The 13734-nt window shown below is 43.5% G+C and overlaps 1 long non-coding RNA gene across 4 annotated transcripts; it reads left to right on the top strand.

Moving 5' to 3' along the window:
- Positions 1 to 283: 283 nt before the first annotated feature.
- On the top strand, positions 284 to 4677 carry LOC135320880 (uncharacterized). 4 transcript variants are annotated; one of them, XR_010380223.1, is made up of 5 exons: positions 284 to 310; positions 564 to 584; positions 1526 to 1635; positions 3030 to 3583; positions 4070 to 4677. It is a non-coding gene; the product is annotated as an uncharacterized LOC135320880 (long non-coding RNA). The 4 variants fall into 4 exon arrangements; XR_010380222.1 differs by having other exon boundaries at positions 296 to 584; XR_010380221.1 differs by lacking the exons at positions 284 to 310; positions 564 to 584 and adding an exon at positions 599 to 873 and having other exon boundaries at positions 3474 to 3583.
- The last annotated feature ends 9057 nt before the right edge of the window (positions 4678 to 13734 follow it).

Below are 13734 nucleotides of genomic sequence, written 5' to 3'. Positions count from 1 at the left end.
GGGAGCGGGCCCATTTGCTCCCATCTTCCCCGCGGCTTGTCCTAGGGGCGGTCTCTGTTGCCCTGGGTTACGGGACACGTGTATCCTAGTCGGCCTGACCCCGGGAGGCGGGCGTGGTACGTTGGGGGTGGTGGCAGCAGCGGCAGGTTTTCCCATGGAGCCGGTCCATTTGCTCCCATTTCCCCCCATGGTTTGCCCTGAGGGCTGTCTCTGTTGTCCCAAGTTCGCCGGACGTCCATCTCCAGGTCAGCCTGCTCCCTAGAGGAGGCCACCGTGAGATCAGGGGGCAAGAGAGGTGGCTGCTTCAGGGGTAGGTGGCTGCCTTGGGGAGCTGGTGGATTGGCTCCCGTCTCCCCGATTGCCTGGTGTGGGAGTGGCCTCTCCTCCCCCAGATCACCAGACACACCTGTCCCATTCAACCTGCTGGGGGAGGGGTGCCCTGGGCGGTGCCTTTAAGGTGCGGGGGTGGCGACGGCGGGGGTAGAAGACCTGCAGCGCTGAGCCTGTCAATTTGCTCTCCTCTTCCCCGCTGCCAATCCTGGGGGCGTCCTCTGCTGCCCAAGAAGCCGGATGCCCGTCTCCAGGTCAGCTTGCCCCTGGGAGAAGGGCGCGATGCGGTCGAAGGGCAGAGGCAGCTGCGAGGTCCGGCTGCCCGTCCTAATGGGGCCACTTCTTCTCCTCTCCACTGACCTGGCCTGGGAATGGCCTCTCCCGCGCAAGATTCGCCTGACACCCCACACCCGGTCAGGTTGCTCCTGGGAGGTTGGCGCGGTGAGATCAGGTGTTGGAGAGGAGAGAGTGGCTGCCCCTGGCGAGGTGAAGGATAAGCTCCCATCTCTCTGGAGGCATGACGTGGCCGACCCTCGTTCCCAGGTCACGTTTCTCCGGGTCATATTGCCCCGGGGTTGCAGTAGGGTGAGGGGGCGGCGGGGTGTTGGCTGGGGTATGGAGCCTGCCGCTTGGGAGCTGGTGGTTTAGCTCCCATCTCTTCCGCAGCTTGGCCTGGGGGCAGCCTCTTTTGCCCCAGGTCCCAAAGCACAGTTTCCCTGACAGCTTAGCCACTGGAGGTGGGCAGGATGTGCTGAGGGGGCGGAGGCAGCTGCCAAGGCAGCGACGAAGGGGGCTGTCCCTGGCCAGCTGGTCAATTTGTTCCCATCTCAAACTTTGCTGCCCCAGTTTCGCAGAACGCCCTTCTCCAGTTAATTCTTCTCCTGGGAGGTGGGCGCAGTGCATGCAGCCCAAGGTCTGGGCTCTCCCCTGGGGAGGGGCAGAAACCTCTTGTTCTCCTTTGTCTTTATTCTTCAGCAAAGGGGTTACTTGACCCAATTCTTAATTCTGAGGAAGTGTAGCCTGTGTTACGGAAGAGTTGCTGGACAGTGAGGTTTCTGGGTGGGTTTTCACATCAGCTGATGCCCCAGGCAGGCAGGAAATCTATTACTTAGAGCTTCTTAGTCTGGAGTTGGGGGATGGCCCCGCCATCCTCACCATGCTTTTTAAAAATGTGTTACTCCTCTCTTTTTCCTAGGTGACATTTTAGGTTATTGGGTCACAGATTGCTGGCACACTCATCCCTGTTCTCAAATATCTTTTAAACTTGGGTGAAGTGATAAGTAGGGGAAGATGATTTACTGAAAGGTAAGAATACTTAAATTTGCATTAAAGCTAAATTCTGTCAATCTTTCTCAAATGATTTTTCTCTGATTCTAAATCCACGACCTAGTGAATGTTGTACTCCTGTGTAAATCATTGATCTTCACATCACATTGGTTGAGTGGTCAGCGAGATTTGTTAATTAGATTATTCCTGAAAGGAAAAGCTCAGGCTTTTGAGAATTCCTTGTCGGATGTCACCCAGGCAGTCACAGTAGAAGACAGAGCTGATATAAAAATCCCTCACCTGCCTGAACTGCAAAGCTTCTGGAATTACTGATCCCTGAAATGCAGGTGACATTTGATGATAATCTGGGGGATGGTTTATATGATCAGATTCTTCCAGTCCTGTAAATGGTTTCCGTGGCCCCAGCCCTGAAAGAACTAGTCTTAGGGGCCATATCATGAGGGGTGGGATGGGAAGGCAAGGTCTAAGAGCTGAAATCACTGAGATTCCACACTCGCTAAACACAGACTCCAGAGCCTAATTTTTGTCAGGTTCTGTTCTGGATTTGAGAGTGTGTTCAGACATGATTCTTGCCCTTCAGGAGACACTGCCTGCGTGGTAGTAACCTTTACATAGATCTGGGGAGGATGGCAATTAAGTAGATGGGCTGTTACGGTTCTCAGTGTGCCCAGGCTCGCTCTTCCAGGCATTCGTGGGACTAACGAGTCATCTTATTCACTCATTCACTAATTTATTACCATTGAATTGATCATTTGTCCCACAGTAAGTGAAAGAAGGTATCAGGAAGCTGAGTTTTGTCCCCTCTCCTATCACTGATTGTATCTGTCAGTCGGGCTCCTTGAGTATGCATTGTGAAATGGTGGTATTTCTTGCCCAATGGGGCTGCACTGTGAGTTTTGAGAATCAGGGGAGTCACGTGGGTAGGACAGCACCCTGACACACATGGCCACCCCACCACATGAGACAGCATTGTCGATGCTCAGGTGACCCGATGTAGACCGCTGTGCTAAACCTGAGCATGTTTAGTGATCTTGGTGGCTATGAAAATACAGACTACCCGTCCTTACCTCTGAGACTCTGAGGGTGTGCACACCAGAATTCTGCATTTTAAGAAGCACTTTAACTAAATCTGATGAAGATGATCTGATTGTCCCACTGAGAAACACTGGTGTGCGAGACACCAATATTGTGGATTCTCAGGAAGCGATGTCTTTTCAGGATTGTCCAAGGGTCCTCACTTGAGACTTTTGCCTTGGGTGTAATTGTATGTGTTCAGAAGTGATGTCTTTCACTTCCAGTGCTTGTCAGCATGCTCTCTGCAGGGGTTTGCTCTCAGTAGATGGCAAAAACTATGATTCTTCAGGTCACCGAGCTAGAGTGTGAGCGATATTTTATTTTGGTTTTCTTTATAGCAATGCAGAGTCTCCCGAGAACAGATTCAGACTGAACAGATTTGTGTCAGACTTTGGGAGACCGCTGGTGCCCCAGATGTTCTCTGGCAGGTCAATGACGAATCTAGGTCCATCTTTCACTGCTACGTCAATGAAGTGGGCCACTTCGACAAGGCCAAAGCTAGTATCCCCACCATAGCCCTTGACAGTGATGTTCGGCTCCAGGAAGCCATCAGATGCAGCGGACGGCCAGAGGAGGAGCCGAACTTGCCCATGAAATGTGACATCCCCAACTTCATCAACACGGACCAGAACTCTTCCTTTGGGGAAGATGATCTGATTTTCGAACCACCGAATGTTCTAGAAAATAAGCCAGTTGCCCAGACCCCACACAAAGACTTGAGTTGAGAAACGTGCTTTGTCAGGTGTCTTTTTGAAGATATGAATTTTGTCTTTGTATGGCAGGAAGTCCCGTTTCACAAAATTGTATGTGTTTTTCTCTGAGAGAGAGAAATGGAGACAGACAGAAAGACGAAGAAGCAGAAGAGAGCGCCCTCAGAAGAGAGCTAGTTAAGGTGAGTTTTGTGCCATTAAAAAATATTTGGGGTTTTGGGGGGAACAAAGTATTTACACTGTCTCATTCTCCTCGTTGGAAACCTTGGCCCCACACTCAGTGTCAGCATCCTTGAACAGGGGTTGGCACGGTGCATTTTATCTCGCGCTGCCTCTTCCACGTTCTGCCTTTAGCACGTTGTTTTGCCTCCCAGGGCTGCCACCCTTTAAACTGTAATGTGAGGAGTCTGGAGTAGATGATCCATCCCAGCTCTGCTGTTTTGCAAATTTCTGATTTCGTATTCGGATTAGGCTGGGATACACCCAGAGCAGTATAAACCAGGCCCTACCTCCTGTCTCTTGCTGGGGCATCCCTCAGGTCTGTGCCTTCTACTCAAGCCTTTACTGAGCCCAGCTTTTGTCAGGAGCCCAAGTGCCTACCGGGATGGCAGGAGACCTGTCTCTCGTGGTCACGGTGGCCGAAAATTCTATTTGTTGTGCTGAAACAGCTCTTCTGAGATCCTCCGGCCACCCTTGCTCCAACCTGAGGACAGACCTACCGTTCCTTTCCTAGGAGGAGGATCAATCCATGGTGCATTTTATGACAATCCTGTCCCCAGGAATGCACGGAAGGTTATCAGCTGAGTGAGGGGAAGTGCCTCTGTGTCTCTGTGTCCCTGTATCTCTGTCTGCTCACAGTGCCCTGCCACCGGCTACTGAACAAGAAAAGTGCTATTCACCATGCTGTGTCTTTTGCAGATGTGTAGGTGATGGTCTTGTGGCTCATGTGTGGGCTTTGTGCTGGGATGGTGAAGGGCTTATAAATACCTCATCAACATGTATTCGAGATGGCCTGGTGCCACACAGACTTGATTCATGAAGGCATCAAGCCTGCACACTGGTTTGGAAACAACTTGGTTTTGATCAGTCACACTGCATGCATGACTCACTGCTGATCTCTGGGTGTTTTTTTCATTTTAGATTTATTCACCCAGTGTCTTGCTTAAGCTGAAAAATACATTTATTTCACTAGAATATTCTCGGATTCTTTGTTTCACACATCCAGTTGTTTAATTCTTTAAAAATCATTTTGTGTTTATAATGCCTCCTAATTTCTATCAACTCTAGGTTCCCAGTGGCCTGAGCCATGCACCAGATTTGATGTAGGAACTGTTCCACCAAAAGAAATCCCTTTGCCATAATATCTTTTGAGGAAAATATTATTCTTTAAGGCTCTAACAGTAAATCGTAGAACAAAGCATGGAACATTTATTGTAGTTAATACATGTTCATGCAAAAAGAAATGATATTTTCATTAAACAATGTTGATTTTAATAACTTTTACTAATGTGAATATTATTATTCATAATTTAAATAACCAAATAAAACCACAGTTATTTATTATGAAGATTGAAAACTATTTACACTGTCTCTCAATTAGAGGTAGCTTTATTAGAAGACTGAAGGGTATTTAAAAGATGGAAAAATACCCATGATGACACCATCATTTTTATTAACTAAATATCAAGAACTGTGCAGGGTTAAGATTTAACCATCTGCAAGCTGTCAAGTTAGCATGAGGTAGTTTGTGGATGCTGCCAGAAGACAGGAGTCTCCCTCAGGATCAGAGACAAAGAACTTCCTGCCAGCACAGCAGGCAGCTTGGGGTTCATGTTCATGTTGGTTCCTGAGTTTCTTTCCTTTTGCTGTTGTAACAAAGGACCACAGACTCAGTGGCTTAAAGCAATACACATTCATCGTCTCACTGTTCTATTGTGCAGAAGTGCAAAGTCATTGTCAGTGGGCTAAAACCAACGTGTGGCCAAGGCTATGTTCCACACCGAGGCTCTAGGGAGGGATTCGTCCTCCTAACTTTCCCAGCTTGCAGAGGTGTTCACACTCCTTGGCCCAGGGCCCTGTGTCACTGTGACCTCTGCTGCCACTTTACATCTCTGTATCTGCCTATATAGATATGAAGGAAGAGTCTTCTACATCTGGTATGGACCGTTTTTCCTAAATGGACATTGTATCTCTATGTGCAGATTAAAACCCCTTCCCTCCAGGGTGTGGTGGCATCAGCTCACAAGATTACCACTCTGGGCTTTAAGTGTCCTCTTTGTATTGTCACCTGGGAACTTCTCTTTCCATAGTTAGCTCTGTGTTACATTTGTTGTTGTATTTTACCCGGTATTACTGAAAGTTTTACTTAAAAGGGATCCTAATTAGCTCTGTTTACCTGTTTCCAGAGCTGAAAGCTTCAGTTCTAGAGTATCTGTTTGATTTCTCTTAAAAATACATTCCAGTATATTTCTCTGGTGAAAGTCTTTACCCTGTTATCTATTCTCCCATAATTTCCTTATTTTCTTGAATATATTAGAAGTATTTCATAGCCTTTATTGGTAACTCTGATGCCTACATCACCTGGGGGTTTGCATCCTTTGTCTAATGTTTCTTATTCTCATATTATCCGTTATATAGTCTTGACATGTTGCATGTCTTGAAATTCTTTATTACAAGGCAGACATTGCAAATGAAAAATCCATATGTTATTTTCCGTGAGAGGTTTTCTACCTTCCTGTTAGGCAAACAGGGTGAGGGACTGATCATGTCACTCCAATCAGGCGCTGAAGTGGATCAGGACTGAAGTGCCTTTTTTCTTAAAACAGCTTTGAGGTATACTTGGCAAAGTAATTTTCACACGTATAAAGTGTACAGCTAATAAGTTTTGACATAAGTATATCCCCAAGAAACCATGACCACATTCAAGAGAGTGAACATACCCATCACCCACAAAGCTTCTCTCCTGCCATTTGTTGTCCCTCCCTCCCTCCCAATCTCTTCCCCTGGAAACCATTGATCTGCTTTCCATCACAACATATTGGTCTGCATTTTCAACATCGTTGTATGAATGGATTCATGCAGTATCTACTCTATGTTGTCTGACTTTTTCATTCAGTGTAATTATTTTGAGAGTCATCTGTGTTGCTGTATTAATAGCTTTTTTGTCTTATAGCAGAGTATTGTTTTGTGCTGAGTTTTTACTGAATAGTTTGTTGTGAGCAGTGTTTGGATAGACCATCATTTGTTTCTCCATTTACTTCTTGATGGATGCATGGGTTATTTACAACTTGAGCTATTATAAATAAAATTGCAGTGAATATTTGGTTACAAGTCTTTATAAGGACATATGCTTTTCTTTTCTAAAGCACCAGATGAGGAATATCTGGGTTATATGGTAGATAGGTATTTACCTTTTTTAAAGAAACTGTAAAAGACTGTTTCAAAATGGTTGTACTATTGTAAATTCCTTGTGGTGTGTATCAGCTCTGCTTGCTCTACTTCCTTACCAGCACTTTGTAAGGTCGGTCTTTCTAATCGTATTCATTCTTGTATGTATGTGTACTAGTATCTCACTGTGGTTTTTGAAAGCATTTCTCTAATGACTAATGGCATCTTTAATCAGCATCTTTTCATATGCTTATTATCCATCTGGATATCTTTACTGAAGTGTGTTTTCTGGTCTCATTCATTCATTCAGGTGTTTGCATTATTATTGAGTTTTGAGACCTCTTTATTCTGGATCAGATACAAAGAGAGACCTTTATCAGATATATGATCTGCAAATAGCTTCTGTCTATGGCTTGTCTTTTCATTTGCTTAGCAGTGTTTAGAACAAATTTTAAGAGTCTTCATTTTGATAAAGTTCACTCTATCAGTTTCTTTTTAAAATAGATTATACTTTTGGTGTCATAGCAAAGAAATATTTGCCAAACCCAAGGTTATAAAGATTAAGCCTATGCTTTTTCTCCTAGCTGTTTTGTAGTTTTAGATTTCCTATTAAGATCTATGATCCATTGTGAGTTAATTTTTGTATATTTTGTGAGGTGTGGATCAAAGTTCATTTTTTTTTTTGCATATCACTCTCTAATTCTTCCAGCACCACTTGTTGAAAAGATCCTTTCTCCACTGCATCCTTTTTGAGAATCAATTGTCTATATAAGTGTTGGTTTAGTTCTGAACATTCTATTCTGCTCCATTATTCTATTTTCCTGTTTTACACCAACACCATACTTTCTGATTACTGTAGTTTAAAAAAAAAAAAAAGCTGAAAATCAGATAGTGCAAGTCTTCCAACTTTGTTTTTCTTGTTCAAAATTGTTTTGGATATTTGGGATCCTTTGAATTTTTATATGAAATTTAGAATCAGTTTTAAAATTCCTTACATCCTGTTCTGCCAAAATTCCACCCATGTCTTTGGCCATCTCCAAAGCCACATTTTTTGAAGAAGTCTCTCTAGATCCCAGGTGAAAGGAATTTCTGTTTCATCTGTGCTCCAATCACATTTGATAATATTTGATTACATTTATTCATATTTGGCTGGATGTACTTGTGATCTTTCCTGCCATATAGTAAATCTCTGAAGATTTGGAATCTTGACTTGGTTCCCTCTGTCTGCTGAGAAAACTAGTTCTATGCTTTGCAGGACAGCGCCCTGCAGTAAGAGCTATCTGCAAGACACATCTAGCTCATTGCTTGCATATCGTCAAGGAATCCTGCAGATTTAGAATTGTTTATTGATTGTTGTCTCCAAGACGGCTCAGCCTTTTTTATTTCTATTGCTACTGCTGCAGTTTCAAAGGACAATGGGCTAATTATTTTCCAAATATCAAAACATACTGTAATTGAGTTGTGACGCAAATTATGTGCTGCTGTTTCTTAACAACCTGCTTAGTGTTCACAGGTACCTTCACTCATGGAACTTTTGGGAGAATGTCATATCCTCAGAGATAGCAATGCTGTCTTTGGCGACCTGAGCGGTAGTATCTGAACTCACTCCTGCTGTTTTTCCAGTGCCCCCTCTAGCCCTCCTCCAGCCCTCCATGGGGGGCCTGAAGTTCTGCCCTCGAAAATCCTGTTGCTTCTCAGGAAGAATTCCCTATGAAGCATATTCATGTCCTTCTTGTGGGGACATTCAGTCCAGAGACCTGACAGCAGGGGAAAATGTTTAGACTGCTTTTGGTAGAACGTAAATTCTTCCATACTTGTTAGAAGCAAATCCAATGAGGAAACTGTGTTGTCATCTAACAAATCAGCATAAATGTCTGATGAGGAAGATCAGCTTCCCCATCCCACTCAGGCGTCATGTTGATGTGACACTCACCTTGGCTAACATTTTCTCCTGTGAGCAACGTGAAGTTCAAGACGTTATGAATGGCTTTTTGTTTTTCTTCCTTAGTCTTTCCACATTCACTGTGTCTGGTGAGATTATATGAATCCTGCTTATTTTCAGCCCAGCACTAAGTTTTTAAAAGGATCACGTGTTTAAAAGGCTAGTGGACAATTTGTTAGAAGATCAAAATCCTTAGACTTTGGTCCTAGAGTTGAATCTTGGTTACTGGTGAATGAGAATTCCCGTTAAAATTTTAAATTCAGTGATATAAAGTTTTAAAAATAGTTATATATTAGTCAATTTCATTAAACACTATAGCAGTTATTTACATTTAAGCCTGTCTCTGGGGCAATTTTGCAATGATTCCCTCCCTTTATTGATTCCCTCTTTATCAGAATCCTTGAGAGTTCCCTGTCATCGTTGTCAGTATCATCATCATCATCACCATCATCATGGAACTGATTCCTCTGGGAGATTCTAGGAAAATAAAGAGCCGGACGTGGTTATGTGAAGGTCAGTGTGTGCATATACAGTAAGAAGAGTTGTCAGACATTAGATTCAAGATACCCTTTCCATTTAGAGAAGAATGTGGTCATGAAATCCTGATGTGCTGAATGAAGGAAGTGATGGGAACAGGGTAGTCAATGGAAAGGAGGAGGAAGTGAGTGAAGCGGGGAGCATAGAGCCTTGGATAGGTGATCAGCACATCAGCACATTGAAAATGAGGGGAGTGTGATGGCAGAATCATGTCCCTCCCCGGCCACAGGGTAGCCACCTGTGACATGTTACTGTACATGGCAAAATGCATGACAGATATTTTAGGACAAAAATCTTAGAAGATTTCTGTCTTCTAAATTGTCTATCAGTTAGCGTTTTAAACCCATGATACATTATTAAAGATTAGTGCAGGGGAACAAATAAAAAGGATTCATATAATCCACCAGACATACTGAATGCAGAAAGGCTAAGGAAGAAAAACAAAAAGTCATTCATAAGTGCCTTGAACCATAAAATGCTCATGAGAGGAAATGTTACACAGGTGAGTGTCGCAGCCACATCCATAATGCCTGAATTGGATGGGACAAGGGGATCCTGAGATGAGATAATAGGGTGAGTAGCCTGGATTGTCCATGTGGGCCGAATGTATTCACAGGGGTCCTTAAAATGGAGGACATTTCCCAGCTGAGTTTAAAATCAGAGGGAGGTGTAGCCATAGAGCAATGTTCAGAAAGGCTGCTGACCATGAAAATGGAGGAAGTCGTTGGGCACAAGCTAAGGAAGGTGGGTGACCTCTGGAAACTGAAAAAAAAAAAAAAACAACAACAAGGAAACATTCTCTTCTAGACCCTCTAGAAGGAAGGAAACCTGCTGCTACCTTGAATTTAGCACAGTGAGAACTGTGTTGGATCTCTGACCTCCACAGCCATAAGCTGATAAATCTGTGCTGGTTTAAGCTCTTAAGCTTATGGAAATTTCTTACATTGGTAAAAGGAAAATAACATAGTGAGCCGTAGTGTAACGGATTAAAGGTATAGGATGGGGTGTGGAGAGGATTCTGACATTTACACCTAAAAAACAACCAGGTGAAATGGGAAGGTGTTTTAAGGAAGACTTACCTGGCAGGGCTGTTAAGCAGACTGGAGCGAGGGGAGCATTGGAGTTAGAGGAATCAATTAAATCTCCACAAGAAAAATAAGGAATAAAATGTAACAGGGCTTCAGTGATAGTGGATGTAGGAATGGAAATGGGCAGAGAGATATAAATATTACTTTGAAATTAGCTACAGGTTTGATGACTGCATGTTGGGGAGACTTAGCCGATGTGTGGACTGAATGTTTGCATCCCCTCAATATCCGTATGTCGAAACCCCATCTCCCAGGGTGATGGTATTGCGAGGCGGGGCCTTTGGGAGGTGATTTGTAGGATAAAATGAGGTCATGAGAGTAGAGCCCTCATGAATGGGATTAGTGTTCTTATACAAGCCCCCAGAGTGCTTGCTTCTCTCTGCTCTCTGGGATATAAAGATATTGGGAAGACAGCCATCTTCGAGCTGGCAATCCTCTCAAGGATACATTGACCTTGAAAGTCTCAGCCTCCAAACCATAAGGAATATGCTGTTTGTTTAAGCCACCCGACACGCGGTAATTTGTTACAGCATCCCAGACTGACGAAGACAGTGGAGAATGCCTCTGAGTTTGGCACTGATTGCCTGGAGAATGCTGAAACCCAGGGAAGTGGGCAGCACAGACGTTTACTCATTTAATCCTGCCAACACAGTAGGAGATAGAGTCCACATATTCCTCGCTACTTAAAAGGTAAGGAAAAAGAGGCACAAACAATAACAACGACAACAAAAACAACAATAATTTGTCCAAGATTCACACAGAACCCCCTGGAGGCAGAGTGAGAATTTATACTCAGGCAGGCTGGCCCAAGAGCCCCTGCTCATAACTAATAAGTCAGATCACCTTGCTTATGTGGATCAGTTTTTTCAACTGTGATATAAGGATACTGTGTCTAGTAACTTATAATTTCAAAATACATCACTGTAACGGAATCATTAGTCACAGGCCTTACAAACCACAGAAACCTACACATACAAAAATAACTCGTTAGGTCAAGATAACCAATAACGTTTTTAAGTATTTTACCTGCTGGGCCTTTGCAATAAAATGTCTTTTTATAATTCTGTCTGGCTACAGAATAACTTCATAATCCTGCATGTTGCTGGTGGCTCCCATGTTGGACAGCACGGGCCTAGAGATTTTAAATTACTTGCCCAGACTCACCCAGGAAGCTCGTGGTGGGATCCTAGCTATAGTCTGGGACTTTTCCTTCCTATCCAACAAGTCCCTCATGGAAGTTTAGAAGCTTCTCCTTTGGTGCCCAGCTGTCTATCCGTACTTATAACATCTTGTCAGGTGTTCCAGCCTGCTCCTGAACATCAGCCAGAACCCACTTCTGCTCTATTTTGTCCAGGTAATACCTTCTAGCAACTTCCATTGCCTTCTTGGCATCAGTTCTTACCTGGAAGGGTAGTGGCTAGAGGTGGAAATGTGTCCACATGACAGGTTTTTCATAAACATAGCAGGAGTGTTCAAGAGAAAAAAACGTCAGGAAGATGAGTAGAAGCAGGTCATTTAATATACCAAATGGGTACTTTCAATGTCTGTGTTTCCGAGTCCAGGCTTGTTCTGCTCGTGCATTACAGGCCAATAAATCAGGAGACCAGGTTTTGGGGCAAGAAATAGCGACTTTAATTTGGAAAGCCAGCTGAGAAATGGTAGAATAATGTCCTGAGGAACCATCACCCCAAGTCAGATTTCAGGCTCTTCTTTTATTAAAAATGGGAAGTGGGAATGCTTGGTTGTTGCAAACTTGGTGTATGAATTCTTTGTTGTTAGAATCCTTTGTTCTTGCAGCTCTTCACCTGGGTCACATCCGTGTAAACCTCCAACAAACAAATGTTATTTTCTATTCTGTAACTTGTTATCTTTATGTGAATAGAAAAGTGTTAATATCCTTCAAAGTCAGAGCCTTGAGAACAGGTTCTCCTGTATATTTCAGGCTCTAGGCAACATTGTTTTACAAAAGGTGCAGAACCAACAAGACTAAGCCTAGGAAACAGGGCACAGGGTTAAAGTCAAAGGAACAGATCTAGTATGGAGTCAGATTTTTTCTTTCCTATTTCAGTAGTGCCATGGAGAAGGCAGTTTGGGCAGCTTTTCGTAGGGTCCTGGAGGCTTTCTCTCTCAGCCTCTGTGTGCCTCTGTTGAAAACCCTTCATAGCTATCTAGCCTGCTGGAAAACCACTCCGCCTGTTTTGCCCTGAAGATGTGTTCTGTTTATAACTGATCTCTACTTCTTGGAAAACAACTCAATAAAAACTCAGTAGGTTTTCCACCAGCCATGGGCAGGGGTGAGGAATAGCACTTTATTATTTTATAAAAAAAAAATAAAAGAAGTCTTAAAACAGCACTGGGCACATAGGAGAGAGTCAATAAATGCTTCCTGGCTAAAATCAAAATTGATGGCTCAGTGATTCCATGGCTGCTGTATTTGCTGAGCTTGCTACTCCTTTGCTCCATTACACATTTTTTTAACTGAAAAAGAAATACATGCATGTGGTTAAAAAATTTCAAACAGAGCACAAAAATACACAAGTGAAAGAAGTTTTCCCTCATCCTCTCTTCTGTCAGCCCTCCCTGGAGATGCCACTGTTTACAATCCTTTGTGTGTTTTGCAGATATGCTATGCACATTCCGACCTATGTATGTAAATTCCTTTAAAGTATTACTTATTTTTAACTTAAAGGGATTTAAAACCTCGTGTCTTCTGCCCTGGTAATAGAAAAGAACAAATCTGACTCCATATTAGATCTTTTCCTTTGACTGTAACCCTGTGCTCTGTCTCCTAGGCTTCATTTTGCTTGTAAAACAATGTTGCCTAGAGCCTAAAATATACAGGAGAGCCTATTTTGAATGCTCTGACCTTTAAGGATATTTAACACTTTTCCATTCATATAAAGATAACAAGTTACATAATAGAAAATAACGTTTGTTTTGTTTGAGGTTTACAGGGATCTGACCCAGGCAGATAGCTGCAAGAACAAAGGATTCTAACAACAAAGAATTCCTACACCAAGAAAATTGCAACAACCAAGCACGTAGGAAAGGAGCCTGAATTCTGACTTGGGGAGATGGTTTTCCATGACATTAGTTTGCCATCTAGGTCTACAGAAAGTTGCTACTCCATGCCCCAACAACTGGTCTCCCAACTTACTGGCCTGTCCTGCACTAAGGAGAATGAATTTGGACTCAGTAACACTCCTATCTTCCTAGCAAGCTGGGCACTGGAATTGAGGGCAGCTATCCCACACCCAGGGACATACTGTGTGCCTTTGATGGTTCCCCGAGGGTGGGGAGTGGTTTACCCAGGAAGGATGGGGACTAAGCACCAAAACTCAGGCAGTATGCTCCTTTTGGGATCTGACCTTGTACCTCC

The sequence above is a fragment of the Camelus dromedarius genome, unplaced genomic scaffold (assembly GCF_036321535.1).
Source record: "Camelus dromedarius isolate mCamDro1 unplaced genomic scaffold, mCamDro1.pat HAP1_SCAFFOLD_31, whole genome shotgun sequence".
Classification (NCBI taxonomy): Eukaryota; Metazoa; Chordata; class Mammalia; order Artiodactyla; family Camelidae; genus Camelus; species Camelus dromedarius.
The sequence above is the reverse complement of the archived record's forward strand: the minus strand, read 5'-3'. Positions and strand labels throughout refer to the sequence as shown.